Source organism: Lonchura striata, chromosome 5 (assembly GCF_046129695.1).
Source record: "Lonchura striata isolate bLonStr1 chromosome 5, bLonStr1.mat, whole genome shotgun sequence".
Taxonomy (NCBI): domain Eukaryota; kingdom Metazoa; phylum Chordata; class Aves; order Passeriformes; family Estrildidae; genus Lonchura; species Lonchura striata.
Genome location: NC_134607.1, coordinates 13,840,295 through 13,858,946, shown reverse-complemented (window position 1 = coordinate 13,858,946; position 18,652 = coordinate 13,840,295). Strand labels below are relative to the sequence as shown.

General features: G+C 42.6%; 1 protein-coding gene across 4 annotated transcripts in view; it reads right to left on the bottom strand.

The window, feature by feature from the left end:
• CALD1 (caldesmon 1) overlaps nt 1-18,306 on the bottom strand; it is a 177,501-nt gene extending 159,195 nt beyond the window's left edge. For 2 of the 4 annotated variants that reach the window (XM_077783314.1, XM_021552045.3), the window contains exon 1: nt 18,148-18,306. The gene's annotated coding sequence lies outside the window, so the exon portion shown is untranslated. The remainder of the gene's footprint in view (nt 1-18,147) is intronic. The other 2 variants (XM_077783317.1, XM_077783318.1) reach the window with 1 other exon arrangement.
• Nucleotides 18,307-18,652: the final 346 nt, after the last annotated feature.

Sequence of the window (18,652 nt, the reverse complement as noted above, 5' to 3'; positions counted from 1 at the left end):
AATTTTTATTTTCCCAACTCCTCATCTTTTTCAAAACCAAGAGTCATCAGAAGATAAAAAAATTCAGGAGGTTCTTTGGCTAGTGAGAGCTCTCAATTCAAATGTAGGATCTCTCTATGAGGAAGAAAATAAGACACAGCTTCTACATTATGGAAAATGCTGCACTTCCGTATTGCTACTCCTGGACCTTAAGGATTTGCTCCTGCTTTAGCTGAAGTCAATACAATACAGTGCAAGACAACTGCCCCTGTCCTTGTGAAATGGCTCCAGTGTAGTCCAGCTCCACCCTCACTGTGCAAAGATTGAAAGGGGAAAGAAAATGTTGTCTGGTACCTATGGCAGAGAAGGGCACACCATGCCAAGCAGCACTGGCTGAGCTCAGGGAGGCTGGAGAAAGCTGCCCCTGGCATCCTGTTAGGCTCTCCCTGCAACTCATTTCACCAGTAGCTTTCCATGCCTTCCACCCCTGAGGTAATAAATTAATGAATGAATATGTGGTATTTAACTCAAATATATTTCCCACAGGAGTTGATTTCTCCTGTCAGATAAGAGAAATAATTCCACAGTGGTCAATCTCACTCTGTGTGCAAACAGCATCACCCCAGCCTCCCCAGTATAATTATCTGACAATAATTATATAATTAATAATTATATGTAATTATTCCACCCTAGTGGATCAAGAAAGACTTCCAGGGAAAGATGAAACCTCTCAGGCCAGCACACACAGCCATGGTGGGGAAGGGTGGTCCTCTGAGGTTTTTAAATCCCAACAGCTGCCTCCACACTGCAGTCAAGCATTTTGAACTGCATCACTTATCAGCTTCAAGCCACTGTTCATTGACTCAAGGACAAAACATCTAAGGAGGAAAAATATAAACATTCCTCCAAGTTGGATTTTTTTTTAAATCAATTGAGCCATAAAAGTCGAAAATATCTATCTTAATAGTAGCAACACAACAAAATATCTTCTCAAGATATTTCTGTGAAGGAAAAACAAAATCTACAAGTCTAAATATAATTTTTTCAACTTTTTAACACACCACATAATCCTATTAGGCAGTGCATACTGCTATGTGACTTATGAGCATACTTATTTTTTTAAGACATTCAGCCTAACAAACATTCTTATTGTATCTCCTTCTTACTTTAAGAGTGCTTGGGGGTCTTTTAGAAGTCAGGTTTCTGAGGGGACAGGCAAAAGGGGAGGTCACCAACCAACAATAGTCCACTGTGTCCTCTTACAGGATCCACATCCTACTAAAGACTCCCCAGAGCAAAGATTTCAGGAGAACAGACTCTTAAAATGAGAGCCTAAATTCCCTTCTTCAAAGCCTTGCTAATACTCAAATAGGATGACCAAGAGGTAAACTTAAATCCTCTATAATTCTTTTACAGCTTTAACCCCAAACCATTCCAACTTCTTCCAATTAAGTAGGCCAAAAGTACCATCCAAGTTCACTTCCAAGTTACTCTTCCCTGCCCTCATGTGAAGCTCTTGCAGCCCATGTCCATTCTGCACTGCCTGCATGCAAGCTCCCTTTAGTACCTGCAAAGTGAACTTGCCTTCCCAAAACAGGGGATGAACAAACACCTGTGTCAGACCTCCACCTTTACATGGAGCCCCTCACTGGGATAAAGGAGCAGGACATGGGTGCAGGCTGACTAAAACAGAGACAAGGCACTTTGCTGCTCCACAGCTCCACTTTTCCTCTCCATAAACCCAAAGAGTTACAATCCTCCAACAGTGGGACTAGATCTACTGAGCTTCCTTCAACAGATAGCACAGACAGACTTTATCCTCCATGCTATTTGAATGTAATTTTCACATTCTTTTCAGATGGGAGGACCCAAAGGGCAATGAAGTATCTGTTCTAATGTCACACAACTCGTAATTTCCAGTCTCCTACCCAGAAAGTCTATTCTTTCCAGACACACACTGGCAGAGAAGCAAGATGTGTGATAAGCAAACTTCAATGGAGCCACATCAGTGCAGAGAAATCATGGATTCATTTGATCCAGGTCATGGAGGCTAGACATGGCCACACTTGTTTATTTATTTTTTTCAAGTCAATGATACTGACTATAATACACAGGCTCCAAGCTACTGCCATCAATATAACTTCTATTAAAACCCCATGCTTTCATGCATCCAGAGCAATTAGGTTTGTGTAAAATAAAAACCAAAACAGATGCCCAAGAGATGTAAATCAGTAAAGACCTACTGATGTTACAATGATTTATAGAGCCCAGGAGTTCAGCTCAGTGAAGCTTTCTGCATTTGGCGTTCTCAGAGCACACACAATTCTCTCCCTTCCCCTCCTCAGATTCCCATCAAATGCAGCCCTGCAACAGAACTGTTCTTTTCCCAACTTGGCTTCAAGTCATGGCTGCAGCTCTCAATAGTATAAAACCTGTCAAGATAAAATATGTTTGGGGACATACAATCTCTACTGAGCATTTTATTGACTTTACCATTTCTGAAAGGCAGCCAAAATTCTTTAAGGTTTTTAAATTACTTTGTTTCCCATATTATCCATGGACAGATATAAGAACACAAAAATCCTCAGTTGTTTGTATAATTTGACTTATGTGCCATGAATTGCCCATCATGATGTATTAATTTTCTTTTGCAAGAAAACAAAACAAATCCCAGCTACAAGTTGCTTGGGACATACACAATGCAGAGTTATCCTGGGAACCATTTAGAGTAGGAATTTTGCCCTCATAATATCTGCAGGTCACTCAGAAACTAGAGATTTGCTTCTTTAAAAAAGGGCAACCCAAAGCAAAAAAAAAATCCCCACAAAGTTTAGGCAGCTTTTCTTTCCAGATGCTGCATGAGTTCCAGGATGGTTAAGATCAAGATACAGAGTCGTTAATGATGCCACAAAAACACTCCCAGTGACATCTCACAGGAGAAAAATTACTCTTGGAAAGATCAGACTATGTGAGAACAAGAATGAGGCCACCTCTCAGGAAGATGCCACAGGTACTCTTGTCCTGTAACATACCCTGGCTACTCAAGACAGTTGTTCCTAAATGTTAAGCCTCCCAGAAAGCAATTCTAAAAAACCCAATGCTATAAATTGAGACTGAAATCGTAAACCTAATCATTTGCTCCAGTTGCTTGAATTAGTGATCCAAAAATCAGTTGGTCTTCAATAGGTGTTCTTTGTGAGGAGGAATTTAAACTGCTGAAGTGGAAGAACTAGAAACCTGCAAGATCAAAGAGAAGGGACAGAAAAGCTTAGCAGTTAATGATAGCCTTATCTACCACTAGTTCTTGGTGGGCATCACTTTAGTTAACATCACAGTGCACTTACCAGTTGCAGGGCACCTTTCATTAAAAGACCTCTAAACACTTCATGGGTCCTAATTAAGCCTCAAGCTACAGCATTCCTGTGAAAAATAGCTATTGAAATTTCCAGCAGGTCAGGAAACAAGTGTGCTCTTATAGCAGATTGATAAGGTTCTATCCACAACAAGAAATGACACCAAAGTCTGGAGAACAAGGATGGGGCCCACAGCAGTGTAAGCAGTGCTTTGTGCCAGACAGAGATCTTGTCCAGCCTTTCATAATTTTATTTTCAGCATAGCAATCACTGACCAACACTGAAGAGCTTTGCTGCAGTCAGCCCTTTATCTCTGCTATTGCAGAAATCTCAAGTATGTTTGCTAGATAAGTGACCAAGGAAAAATGGGCAAAAATTCTGCTAAAGCAAAAGCAAAGCAGCACCTGTGATGGAGTGCAACAAAGTCCTATCTCCTGCTCTCGCAGACTGCCACCTTGAAAGGGATCTGTCACAGCTTCAGAAGCTCAGGCATTCCTGAAGATTTTATCAAGTGTTCCATTTTGAAGCTGCCCACTAAAATACAATTTTACCAGAGATTTGAAATAAAAAAGCTACTCTCACCAAGATGCTTTAAACAGAAGAAAATAGGGGGAAGACATGTCAGAGGTCAGATCTGCAAAACTCTAAAGTTAAAGTCACTTTAATGTACACACAGAAGAATGCAAAGCAATAATTTTTCTCCTCCATTCTGCCTGCAAAGCACAGCTCAAGCCATCACCTCTGTCTTCTGACACTAGTCAGCTATAAGAAACAGGTACCTTCATGTTAAACCTGGCCAGCTGTAACACATTTGCTAAAGTAATTACATTTATTTTTACAGATTACATGGGTTTAGGTTTCACTTACTGATGTACTAGAAAATCAGAAGTTTCAATTTTGCAGCTAAAGTTCAGCACTGTTATAATCAAAGACAGCACCAAGTGCCTAAAGCTGCTAACCATACACACATTTTTAAGAACTGAAATACTGCAGCTAGCATGTATTACAGGATCTGTATTTCTTATCTGATGGCTCAAAGTAACTTATATCCCTCTCTCTTTTTCCCTGTCACATTGCCAAGGGTATGATAATTAGACAGCAATTACCTAAATGTTTAAATCTTTGGTCTCTGTCAAATGATGCCTTTCTCAACCTACATAAATTTATGCACAAGAAATTATGTTATTCTGAGGCTGATGTCAACAGCTGAAGGCCTTAACAAAATCTGGGACTTCTGGCCATGGAGCAGTGACTGAGCTGTTTGCAGACAAAACAGCATTCAAAATGACATTTTAGGTCCCATTCCCCTCAGTGAGCACAGCTGGAAGCCAGGAAATGTGAAGCCACTGAATGGACTCAGATGGGTCAAAGTCATATTTATTTGGGCAATCTGCATCAGTTGTAAGCAGGAGAATAAATGCTAAAGTAATATTGAACAGGAAAAATTGACAAAAATCCCCACAACAGCCAGAGCTGCTCTTTTAGGAGAGTAACTCCCAATCCAAATGATGACAATTGAAAGTTCCTAAAAGCACTGTTTTGGAGAAATCCAGATTATATTGTGCATGTGCCATGGGACAACCCAAAAGAGGAATGATTACTTTCAAAAGCTACTGGAAATACCATGCCACAGAGTATAAACAGAGGAGTGCCTACAACTTCTGATGTGGAACTCCTCTAAAGGTATTTGACTGTCTGTAAGAGTCATCCCTTAATATTGTGCTGGGGTTTCCAAAGCAGACATTTTTTCCTGGATGCCTTTATTTAGTACTCCAGTGAACATAGAAGCTTTTTTCAATCTTAAGGGAGAGGGGAGAAACAATTGTGGGGGTTTTTTTGGGTTTTTTTGGTTTTTTGCACCACTTTGAGATATATTCTGTAGAGTGACAAGTGGTTAAGAAATTAACTTCACCAGAGGTAAACCTGGACATAGATTGCCCAGGTTTCAGTGCAATAAGCAGTTCACTACTACAATGCAAAAAGCTATTTAAATAAATTATCCACAAGCTTCATATTGCTGTGATATTAAACCAGAAGTAGCAGAGATCAATAAAGTGAAGCAAAAGACATACAAAATAAAGAAATCAGGTAAAAGAGGAAGCAGGTCTGGGACAGCACCGCCACTCAGTTTCACACAAAACAGCACATTTGACACTCTGCCCTTTTAGCATGGCTGGCACATCCAAAAGTTTTGAACCAGCACCCTTGCCCTGATAGGGAGAAATTGGATGTGAGCACAGCTGGCTCCTCAAAAGAGATTTTAGGGATTACTGAATTGAAAAGGTGAGTATTGGGTGGTGAATTAATTCTTCAATATAATACAACAATTCAATATTTAATCCCTTAAATTTGCAGGATAGCAGCTTACTTCTATTCAGTCTCCATTGTTCCTATCCCTCAAAAAAAAAAAAAAAATTCCTGGTATCACCTAAGGAGATTAATTAAGCTTGACAAAGCTTCTTACAGTTTGTTTGTGCTACATCTGGACCAGTCTTCCTGTGAAGCTGTCATGCGTGCTCCAAAAATGCATGAACTTAAAATTGGACATCGACATCCCAGTCAGAATTTTTTTGCACAATGCTTATTGTAGGTCACATTAAAATAGCATGCAATGGACTGGAACAAGATTCAGCTGGTGCTATCCATATAAACATTGTAAACCACTAACTGCATTTTTTTTTAACAAAGAAAAAAAATGCATAAACAAATTCCACTTGCAGAATCAGTGATTTCAGCTGGGTGGAATTCTGCAAATGCCTCTCTTCATCAATCAGCCAAGTTGGGTAGCCACTAGTGTCTTTATGAATACTGAATGGGGACATTATGTCCATACAGAAAATGCATGTGGGGAAAGAGGACAGGTCATCTTTCATACACACAGGAACACCAACACAAGTGGGGTGTGTTTGTTTTCTACTACTCATGGAATGTCGAAATGTATTTGATATCTAAGATATAAATGAGACATTCTATCTCATCAAAATGGCCCTTCAGTTGAAGCCAATTGCACCTGTATAAATGCAAAGTCATATGCAGCACAAAGATTTTCTTTCTGGTACTTCAGAGATATTTTTGTGCTTCTTTGTGCAGTAGGCAGCACCAAAGTTATATGAGAAACAGCTGTTCCTATGTACCCTTCCTCTGTACCCTTTCTGCCAGCATAGAATTCTAGTTGTTCATTTCTGACCCACTTGTTTCAACTCTTGCATCGCTTTTGGGTGTGGCAGGAATGGATGCAGCCCCATCTGTCTGATCCTACACTGCATTCCAGCACTGAAGTCCAGCTTACTCTCAGGCCATCTCTTCTCAAACCAAATTGTCTCAGCCTTCTGCTATAGGAGAGCTGCTCCAACCTTCTGATCCATGTGGTGACCTCCAGGTCAATGTCCTTTTTGTGTTGAGGCAGCACTCATGGGTGGAGTCTCCCAAAAGCTGAGTGGCAGAATTGCCTCCACCCTTCCCCTGCTGCCCACGGTGCTTTGGATGCAGCCCAGGATGTATCTGGCTTTCAGGGCTGCAAGTTCACTCTGCCAGGTCGTGTCCAGCCTCTTCTCCACCAGCACCCCTAAGATACTGCAAAAAAATAATCCTATCCTGGCCAAAACTTGGACAGCTAGCTATGGGTATTATTCCCTGGGACGACAGCATATTTTAGACCTTGCTGTAGGAGACAGAAGTCCCAACCTCTCTCACTGACTTTGCACATGACCTTGGCCATTTTTGTCTCAGTTAAAGGACCTACAACATGCACAGTGTTGTTTAGCATATACAAGGCAGACTGAATTTGGTAAGCACTGTTCAACTAAAGACAATATTAAAATAGAAATATGGGGTGGTTTTTAAGACAGAAGAATGCTAGTAGCAAGCAGAAGGAAAGGATTTCTGTGCTGTATTCAAACATGAGCTCTCCCACTGCAGTTTCTCCCTGAGCAGCATTGAATTTCCTCAGGGGGAAGATCTAGGGAGAACCAAAAAATTTAATCTCAAATGCTTTCAGCAACAGGCTCTCTACTTTGTGCTACCCCTGCAAATCTGGCAGGGCCCTGCAGCTGGCAGAAGTCATTCCTGCCTGATGGCAGAACAGCATCTACGTGAAACGAGTTGGTGATCTCAGACCAATTATGTACAAACGTATTTCAGCATCACCACTGGAAATAATTAGCAGTTGTATGAACCACAGGGACACCAGCTTCTGCTGTGCTTTTTCTGTGGACAATATAATTAGCTTTGGCTCAGACAGTGAACACTTAGAAACCTGTAATAGGCTGAGAAGAGGCTTGTAACCCCCTCTCTGAGACCTCGCTTTAAATAAGCGGACAGGGCCATTTAAAACATTCCCTATACTTTATTGCCTTCCCCCACTCAATTTTGGGCTACAGATCAAGCTTAATTACCATCATTCTGCTTTCCTTCAGTCCTCAAGGAAAGTTAAAATGAAAGCTAACACTACTGGATTCTATAGTCTTAAAACATTTTCCCTCCATCACAGGGAGTGCCCAGCATCAGCTGCAAACCACATTGCAACAAAACTTCACACCACACACCCAAAAACATCACTGCTTCAAACACTGAGCAAAGCAAAAAGCATCTGAAAGCAGTGTTTGCACTGGTGGGAAATCCTGCTAAAATCAACTCTGCACCTAAAGCACAACATTTCAAAGCTCACACCGAAGAGGCTGCAGGCTCTTACTCCAGGTGCTGCTGTACAGGAGAGCTGCAAGCAGGACTACCAAAATATAAGGAGAGCAACAAACCAGGACAAATCCCTCTCTTGTGTCCTTTACTCACTCTTAACCAATACCTGTCCCATCTTCAACTGCATTTCCTCACACCCAGAAAAACAGCAAAGCCCATCCCACAGCCGCAGACTGTCACTGTAGCACCAAAATATTCCTCCTAACTAACACCTCTACTGGACCTGAAGAAGTTTTAATGTTCTTCTGCCTTTTTGAGGCCATAGCTACATTTTCAATAGAGCACAGCCATCTTCCTCCAATTTTGCAAGATTTAGCTAAGCTTGAAAAAAGATGTAATATTACCCAATTCTGAAGAATTGACTCAAGAAACATACAGTACTTATTTCACTGCTTCCTTCTGTATTTTCAAGGCAGAATAACTGCACATGTGGTGCTTTTGTCTGAACTGGTTCCACAAAACAACTTGGTCTGATATGGTTAAAAATAAAGAGCCAAAAACCTGAAGCTCCCTGAGAACAGTCTAATTTTGCTGTATTTTCTAGCCATCTAATCAAGGAAACCTGAGAAATCCAATAAGAAAATTGCACTCTAGCACTCAAAGAGAATTAGATACTTCTTTGGTGCTCCCTGCCACATTTTCCCTGCAGTCCATTTTGGATTTACACAGGTGCTACTCGAAGCAGAATTTGGCCTCCTTCTCTCAGGTGGCCTGACACATTTACTGCAGTGTGCAGATATGTCTATATATTTTATATGTATGTAAAGCACATTTCCCAGACTAAAACCCTCTCCCAGAGAGTCTCCCTAGGTCTCTGTCTGATTCTGGCTTCATTTACTCCCTTGCAAATGAAAAGCATTTCCATTGAAGCAGTGAGGTAACACTTGTCTTAAACACGTGTGAGATCATGTCAGAGCCATGGTCCATAATAAAAGCAGCTGCTGGTAACTCTTCTGCAAGTTTCCATTCATTAGTGGTTTTTTGGGTTTTTTTTGCTTGAATTCACATGAGCAATATCCATGGGCCAAGAAACACATTTGAGAATGATAGCTATTTCCCCTTGCTAAAATCTAGAAAGTGCAGCAAACTATCCCAATCCTCACTGAAAAAAAAAAAAAAAAAAGAGTTTATTGTATTTTGTTAATAAACAGAGGTGTTTATGGACAAAACATGTGTGAATGTACTTTTGGGAATTATCCTACACTGCCTACAGGATAGGGACAAGACGACCTATATATGACTTTCTCAGCTTTTTGGTTTTGTGGGAGGAGATTGGTGTCGGTTATGGGGATTTTTTTTTTTTACACCTATAGCTTCTGGTATTTAATTCTAAATTGGGAAACATTGAGTGTACCTATTTAAATTCAGCCTCAGAGATCTGTAAGCACAAAACCAGGACCAAGAAACCAGTTCTGTGCCTGCTAATGCCAACAGCCTTTCCATCAGTGACTTTCCATTGCCTTGAAGGGTCACAGGAGAGACAGAAATACAGAAATAACGTGCTCAGATTATAATGTTTTTTCCAGTTCATCACACCAGTCTCCAGGCTTTCAGAAGTGTATAACTGTATTTTGTCATGTAAGTCAGATTCATAGCCTGTCACCACTTCAAACCATTCATTTATAACAAAACATATTTCTTACACATACAGTAAATTCCTTTCATTTTTCAGTAAGATGAACTGATCTTTATCAGATACTCTGACACACAAAGCAAACACACCATTACTCCCTCTCCACTTGTTAATATTAAATTTGTTATATATTGACTCCAAGAAAGGAGCTCACATCTCTTTAGAGATGATGGTGAACAGTGCGAGGAGGAAAAAGGCAAAACAAAACAAAAACTGCCTATTTTTGAAAAGCAATTAGGTTACTATGGCAGATGGCACAAGAATGACAGAGTAGTTTTTGGTTTGACAAGTGAAACAAACATCTTTCCTGACCATGAGGACAGTGTAGAGAAGCAGAGTTAAACACTTTGAGCTGCTGCAAAGCTTCTCTACAAGTAGCCAGAATGAGATTGCAGCAACACTGAGCTGGGTCACAGTTACAGGAGGCAAAAACCAAACGAAAAACTACTCCAAAGCATGCTTTGTTTACACTTCTCTCCTTTAAGAGGTAAAAGAAAAGCAAAGCAGTCTCCCCTCTCCCTTTTGAATCATGGAGACAGTAAAAATAGAAGAAATGAAAAGTATTTTTTAGAAGAAATGAAAAGTATTTTTGACCATGCAATAATAGTTATTGCATTCAATGTGATTATTGCTCAAGGACCTTTTCCAAAGGCTCCAGATGCCACTTAAAATAGGCTGATACAATGCAGAGTTTCTCACAATCCAAATCCTGAATGAAAAAATATGAATGAGATTAGATAAGTAGTTATTTTCAGTCTCCAAACTGGCTACCCCTGATCCTTCTAAGAGTTGGAAAACAGAATTATTCGTGTGCTACTATTGCACTACCCAACAGTCACAACTTGACTGTGCTTCTTTTGGCCATATTAGAGCTCCTCAGTGGGCAGCTCTTAGCATGATTTTGTGATAATGGTCAAATGCCACCTCCTGAGAAGTACTTCTGGCCAGAGATGAAAAGCACTTGCTGGTTTCATATCCAGGCAACCTGTCCTGTGGCTGACTCTAACACCCATGTAAAACACTGCCTCGAAACATGAGCGTGGTGTGGAATGAGGTGTAGTCTGGGAAATCCAACTGATCCATCAGCCCTCCTGGCCACAAAGATGTGGGTTTTCAGCAAAATTATATAGGAGATAGCAGAGAATCTCTAAACTTACCAATATGACCCAAACAATGTATTACTAAGAATGCAAACAATTTCAATGCAAAACGAATGAGAAAAACTCTAGAAAATCCCCATCAAGCAAAGTACATCTTGCCTTAAAGTACATTTTTGCACTTAAACTGCCTTTCTCCATGTGAAATAAAATCCAGCTACACAACCTACTTCATCCCAATGATTTTGATTGTGGAGAGTACCAACCCCCAAACAAAATAAACCGAAAAGCAAGAATGTAAACACGACTGTGCTCCAGTGACTTTGCATCTCAGTGTTGTCTGTGTAGGGTTTCACTACCTGGAAACTGATGTGGTGGAAAGAAAACCCCTGAGAGCTGCGTGGAGCACTGGGGACCCCTTCTGCAGCACATTGCTCCCTTCCACCCCCAAAACTCATCCCTATTTATACACACACATGTATTTGCTTCACTCCTGTGGTCCCCATCCCTGACCCTGGAACACTGGCATTTAATCATTGCTTTTCTTTAAGTTAGTACTTTATACCTAGTGAGAATGAGATTTTGTCCACTAATCCCAGTTTTTAGTCATATAAATGCACACTAGGTGCACTGCAGACCAAGGAACTATGTTTATATATGCACTAGTAAAGGAAATGTTCTTTTCTTGTTTGGGTTATATAGTGGGGGAGGAGAGGAAATAGACTAGTGTGTCTGGTTTTAGAAGGAGGGTTAAGTGGCAAACAAAACTGACTCAAGTTTACAGGGATCCGAATAAAGGAGCAAGAAAAAAAGCTGCTCACAAAGCTTCTAATAACACACAGCAGAGAGAGCAGACTACATACAAAAGTTTCTGCGTTTCCTTTTTATTGTCAATATGCTCCTTGATTGCATACTGTGTCCAGTGAATAAGCCATTTACTATTGTGGCTGGAGTGAATGAAGCTCAGACCTTTGCCATATATGGCAGGGCCTTTTAATCACCAGGGAGCGAGGAGCAATGGAATTTTCCTGTCTTTCTGAGTTTGCAGTGCCCTCTCTTGTACGAAATATCATTTCTCAGCGAGTGCTTGTTACTGGGATTTTGACCCAATTTCCTGCTGTCATTGTCCTTTGGGGGATGTGTAGAAAATCAAACAAAAAGGGACAACTTCTGGATAGCAAGCAGCTCACAGGGAATTCTGAATTCCTCTAACTCAAGGAAATCAAACAGACTAGACCCAGCGTATATTTAAAAAAAAAAAAACCCTCAGTATCATTTACATCACTAAACGTATTGCAGTACAGCCACTGAAATGAAGTTCAGATTGAGGCCAGCTAATGCCCAGGTTGCTCCCTCATTTTCACCAATGCAGCAGAAAAGAGATTAGTGATGTTTTAAATTACTGGGACAGCAGTGGGGAAATTCACAGCTGGCCTGCTTTTGTCAGTATAATATACATTAGCCACAGAAATGCTTGGCTCTGTATCATCTGGATTGCCTAAACGCTCTCCTTCATATTTACAGCAATTAAAATGCTGCACTTCAGTCTTTATAATCCAAGCTGTGTTTGAAGTGGCAAAGCAACAGCTGTGGCTTATCAGACATCTGAATGAAACTCCTCATTTTCATAGGAGGGGTGTGGCTCTGCACTTGGGGATGTGCTGTTCCCAAAGCCAAACAAAGCAGCAAAACTTCTCTCCTCTCTGAAGAGCCAGGGCTGCAGTCCTCCAAAGCGATGCTGGCTTGACTACGGGCATCCTGCAGCACCAGAGCTGTGCAGGTAAATGAGAGCTGACCAAACAATTCTCCAGCCCACCCCTATTTCTACACATTAAAGCCAAGCTCTTGGAATTTCTTTTCCAAACCTGTGGGTTTTAACTAGGCCAGAGCAAAGCCAAATTCTCCCCAGCTGAATGACTGTTGAAATTGCTGAGAGAAATGAGGTTATCATGAGGTCATTAGGAAGGTGCAGATAAAATCCTTTCTCCTCCCTCTGCAGCTGAACCTACTCAGACCAAGAAGAAATTGTCTTCAGTACAGCTGATATTAGAAAATGATGGTGTGGACTATCACACTAGCACTGCTAGGTCCTCTGAAATTGAGGAATTATAAATGGTCGTGCCTTTGTGCTTCTGGGATTAAAGGTTTTACCAGGGTGAAGGCTGTGGCTCAAGAGGGGAAAAAAGAAATCCAGTGAGGGCCATTTCCCTATTAGAGAGCTCACTGTCAAAGAAAAGAATGAAGTGGGAAAGGGGTAGTAACATGCCCTGTGGCAGTGAGAAAGGCAAGAGAGAACATCAAAGCCTTGCAAATAAGAAACAAACAATGGCCTGATCACAGACTGCTTCATTTGGGCAGAGCTGCCTTTGAAGAGCACTGGAATCCAATGGGCACCAGCTTGCAGGATCTAACCTTGACTTCTGGAGGAGCCCAGGAACTGCTGCTCCTGCCTGCCTGGGTGAGGGTTGGTCCAGCCCTGCTGCTCCTCCCTGGGCAGAGCCAGCTCCTTTGGACAAGGGCACAGAACGAGCTGCCAACAATTCTCAGGCCCTTGGTTTGCATGGCGGTCACAGGTTCAGGCTCCCTTAGCCATTTCATGAATTATGAATGCCAGTTCTTCCTCACACTGAGTTATTTAACTTTTAGAAGGGACCTGGTGATCTCCATACCTCTTAGGTCTCCACAATTTTGGGGGAAGATTGGGAAGGTCACACGCATATGGATGTGCAGTGACACTGTCTCCCTGCATTTAGCAATGCTTTTCATATCTGTTGGCCTCCAAAGTTACCATCTGAACAGATCCCAAACCAGAGCATTTACAGCAAAACTTTATCTCCACAAACTTATTTATAACCCTTCTGTGAGCTAAATTCCAAAGATTTTTTTCTTTGCCATTTAAGGACATAAACCAGAAAATGTGCAAACGGGTGGGTTCACACCCCTCCACAGCGAGTCTCAAGGGAAAATGCTCTTTATTTGTATTCTGTACACAAGAGGGTGTGGAAACATGTAATGTTTCCATTGCCTGAAATCTTTCCCTAATATTTTCCCCACTGCAGCTTGGCCTGGCCCCAGGGGTTACAATTTCAACTGCTCTCATCAACATGAGACTGAACAAGCAGATAAGGTCCAGCAGCTTGCTGAGTAGTTTTGCTTCCAAGCTTATGTCACCATGGTGGATCTGTAAGCAAAAGCTGCCTTTGTGCATTTTTGGAGCATGCATGACAGCTTCACAGGAAGACTGGTCCAGATGCAGCACAAATTCCATCTTCAAGCACACAGGAAATGCCCTCTAGACATGACAGCACAGCATCACCACTGAGCCTGGTCTGCCTTCACCCCATTCCCTTGGCTTCAGTGGTTTTATATCTATAATCTAGAAACTGAATGCCAATCTGTGTGAACACACCAAGAAAAAGAGTCTAAGATGATCTGGGAAATCAGTCAAAAATAAAGTTTTAGCCAGTGCCTAAACTTGTCACTTTGGTATTGCAAATTCTTTACAAACTAAGAATGATGAACTAAGCCCCAGCAGACCCATGGGCTAAATACAGAAAGGTACAGCTTATCCTTTACTTGGAAATAGAGAAATAGACACACAGACACTAAGTGACTCACCAGGTATTTATGACCACAGGAAAAAATTTATAGGAGAAATTACTCCACTGGCTTAAGATATTGCTGCTTCTTTTCCTTTCTTTCACCTGCTTCCTCAGCTATTTGGTCCTGCCCTCACTGCAAGCCAGTAGGATAGTCCCCACAAGCAATTCTTCTGGCTTCAACATTGCTGTGGACAAGATTTTCTAATCAGGAGGTGCCCCTATGGTTCATGGACAGAGCTTTTCCCTGTTGAGGGGCAGGAAGAGAAGAGACATCAGTTTGTGGTGGAGGTTCCAAAGGAAAAATGCATAGAAAGGAGCACTTCCTTAAAGCAGGATGTAAACCACACAGCTGACATACCAGCTAAGTAGCAATGTTACATTCCCTAACCTTTTTGGTTGATCCAATCTGTTTCAAAAAACACAGGAGCAAGCTCCCCCGGGGGTGGGAGGGATCCCAAATTACAGAGTACTGAGCGGCCTTCCCTGCTGGGCTAGTTGAATGCACAAAAGCACCAGGGAAGGAAAAAAAAAAAAAATGTTATATAGTTCAACAGTCCTGTGACCTCAGTGTTTCATCCAGAGAGGTCAGATCTAATATGACCTTCAAATGCCTCTGAGTCAAATTTCAGCCTCAGCCAAATTCTTGACAGGCAGCAGCCACACCTTCCAAGCGAGAGCAGCACCCCAAGAGGAGGTGCCTACACATAGGGTAGGTGACTTCCTTCCAGCACATTGTCCCCAAATCCATCCTCACCCATTGAACCACTCAGCAGCTCTGCACAAAGCCAGCAAACCATCCCCTGCACACGCACCTTTCCCAAAGGAGTAAGGCAGCAACTTTCTCACTAGAAGCTGCCAGGGGGTAGTTACTAAGAGGAGAGAATTTTTAAAGAATGAAAGCTCCCTTTGAATGCAGGCTCCCACTCTCTGCACTCACAGGCCTGTGTGCCTCAGGCTTTGTGCACCTGGAGCCCAATCCTGCAAACTCTCTATAAAGCTCCTCTCAAAGGCAATGAAAAGCTCCCTGGACTGCACTTCCCCTTCTGCCCTGTTACCTTTTTTGGTGCTTGCTCCCATACCTAGGAGAATCCAGATGAGCCCTGCAGATGAACAGTTATGCTCTCTTGGCCCTCTCATTCTTAGGCATATATGGTTTCCTGTCCCTCTGTGTTCACACACTGGGATCAAATGTTCCAAGCTGCACCCTTGGCAGACAGGGGTTAAGAACTCCACTGATCTTTAATAGAAAGTAAAACTCAGGCAGCCCACAAGAATGGGTCTCATGTAAGCAGCTACTGAGAAATCAGAGTATTTTCCACATTCCCAGAACATTCAAGTTCTCTTTGTCCTGCAGGAAGGAAGTCCTGCAGGCGCTCACTTTTCTACAATGAAAAGATCACCCCCACAGGCAGGGCTGCTCCAGCTGTGCAAAGGGAAGTGTGAAACAAGGAGGACTTCCAGTCAGTCTCCTGACAGAGCCTCCCTGGCATCTCCGTAGGATGGAAGCCATGTCCTAGCAGGCAGCCATGAGAAAAGCCTTGCCCTGCCTTTGTGGTCTCCCCACCTGGAATAAGCAGCACTGCTCCTTAATCCTGGGTGGGACCGAGCAGATGCTGTGTGCCACATGTGGCCCCATAAACAAGACCAATAAAAAACCCTCCCATCTAAATGTACGTCAATTTTCCCTCTGATGCCAGCCAGAGGAACTTACACCCTTCCCCACTTTCCTTTCAAACCACCTATCTTTCAGTGCCATTACTGCATTGTGTGTATCAGTGTTGAACAAGAAATAAAAGTACAAGGGAAGTGACCCCTTTCTCAGGCTGCTCCATGCCAGAATAATGCTGTGAGTATATGAAAAAGCAGTTGTCAGAAAATCCCTCATTCCCCTAAGAAGTGCTTACATCACTCACTGTCAAAGTGTATTCAGAGTACACAGGACTCCCCTTGCATCAGACCCTGAATCCATTAATGATGGTATTGATTTCATCAGGACTAATCCTGTGAATGAAGGCTGTGGAATTGATCCTCTTGTCATTGCAAGTGGCAACAAAGAGGAGTTTCCAGGAAAAACAAATTATTTCAATCGAGTCTCTTGTTCACAGACATGTCATTTGGTATTTCTTCCCTCCCATCATGACTTAGAGCCATTAACATATGCAGGTTTTATTAAGATTGCCTATCAAAGCAGCTTCCCCAGAAAAGGCAGACCTATAATTTCTTCAAATATATTGAGAAAAAGTTCTGCCCTGCTTTACCTTATTATCAATTACCTTTACCTCATTACCAATTTAATAAAGCAAATGGACTAAAAGCTTTGCTCTGTTTGTAATTTATGTTAAAAGAGTCTGTTCTGTTGATCTTGGTGTGTGCAGTTTTAGGGTCCCATCCTGTCTAAATGGCAGGAGAAAAAGATGAGACCTGCTGCAGATGAGGACTTACTGCTACATTTAATGAGACCAAAAGAATGGAGGCAGAGTCTGAGGGTTCTCCAATGGCAAATCATACAAACACAGTCATTCACAGTATGGTATCTAAAATAGACAAATTATAATAAATACATGGTTCTTACAAAAAATCCCACTCTGACTCCTTATTTTCTTTGAGCTTCTGCCAAGGAGGGGATGTGTTATTTTCCCAAATTATTCTCCTGTCTGCCTTTTAACAGGGAAGCCTTCTCAGGCAAAGTTGTACAAAAACTGTACACTCTGAAAATAAATTCTCTGAAAACAAATACTGCATAAAAAAGTCATTTTAAAACGGTTATGTTTTCATTCTTCCAAACAACATTTGACATCCGAGCCAAATCTGTTCTATCCCTGCAGGTCTGGCCAGAGATTAGCAGCTTGGTCTGTGTCTGCAGCTACCAAGCACTCATCTGCAGCTAGCTTCCTCCCTCCCTTCATTTTCCCAGCCCTTTCCCTGAGAAATTCCCTGCCATGCAGAATATCACGCTATCAGCAGCCAGCCTCGCACAAGGCTTTCCAAGCGTGCCAGCATGTCAGAGGAGCTGGCGAGGGGAGCCTGCTAGCCAGCTCCGCCCGGCAGCGCTGCCAAACGCGGAGCCGCGCTTCCGAGGGCTCCGGTCGCACCCAAGCGCGTTCTTTAATCCCCCCCTTCGAACGGGAAAGGCAACCTCACCAGAAACATTCTGGCAACAACGCACTGCTGCGCATGTTGGGAGGCTGAAAACAAAAACTGATGCCATCTATTGTCAACAATACTTCTGTGAAAGGCTGCCATGAGGGACATCTGCTTCAGCGAGTATCAGATCACTTACATTAACCAGAGCTTTACTGTATCTGTATCACTTACGCCCCGACTCTGCCCTTGCCGTCGGGCTTCCCTGAAAGTCCACATATTAAGTTGCAAATTTAAAAGCAATTCAGCAGACCTTAACACGCCAAAAGTTTTCTCATCGTAATGCCTCCAAAAGAAAAAAAAAAAAAAAGGGGGCGGGGGGGGTGAGTGGGGGAAGAAAAACAAAATAAAGAAAAGAAGGGGTAGATAGGTTATTGCTCCATTAACAAGCCCACCAAAGGATCAAAAATGGAGTGGTGGGATCATCACTCACAAGTCCAGCGGGGTGAGCAAACATGCATCCCCCCTCCACCCGAGATCTCCCTTAGCTCGCCACGAACATCTGGAGAGGGGGGCACGGAGAGAGAGGAGGAGAGCAGGAATCGCTCCGCCAGCTCGTTCGGACCCGCGTGCTGCTCAATCTGCAAGGCAAAGGCGGCGAGCCCGGCTCGCTCCCAGGCAAACACGTCCCGCAAGCCCTTCCTTACCTCTGGCTGCAAAGTTTTCAGCTAGTAGGAAGGAAATGAATAACTGGCTGCTTGGGGCAGGAGCGCAGCGAGAAAGGCGCACCAGCAGCCTCGCACACACACACACACACACACACACACAGCCCTATTCAATAAAAGTGCAGCTTTTCCTTGGCCCCTCCCAAAAGTCAATGCTAAGTGAATACATATCCCTTATGTTTACAATTGGCAGGCGGCGGAATGCATTGTCCTCAATTTATTCTAATGGGCAGCCAATGGCTGCGCGCAAGCCAAGGTGGGCTCAGCCTGCCTGCAGAGATGCCTGTCATTCCCCAGGCATGCTCAGGAAGCCACTCATCAGAAAACCAAGACCTAAAAAGCTCCGAAAATTCGTGCGAGCTGCCAAAACTGTCTTGCTACATGCCCTTTTTTGGTTATCCTTAGCAGGGCCTCTGAAAGTAAATCCTCTGTCAGGAACAATCATAAGAAATGTTAATCTTGGAGAAAGAGGCTGTCTTGTTGAACA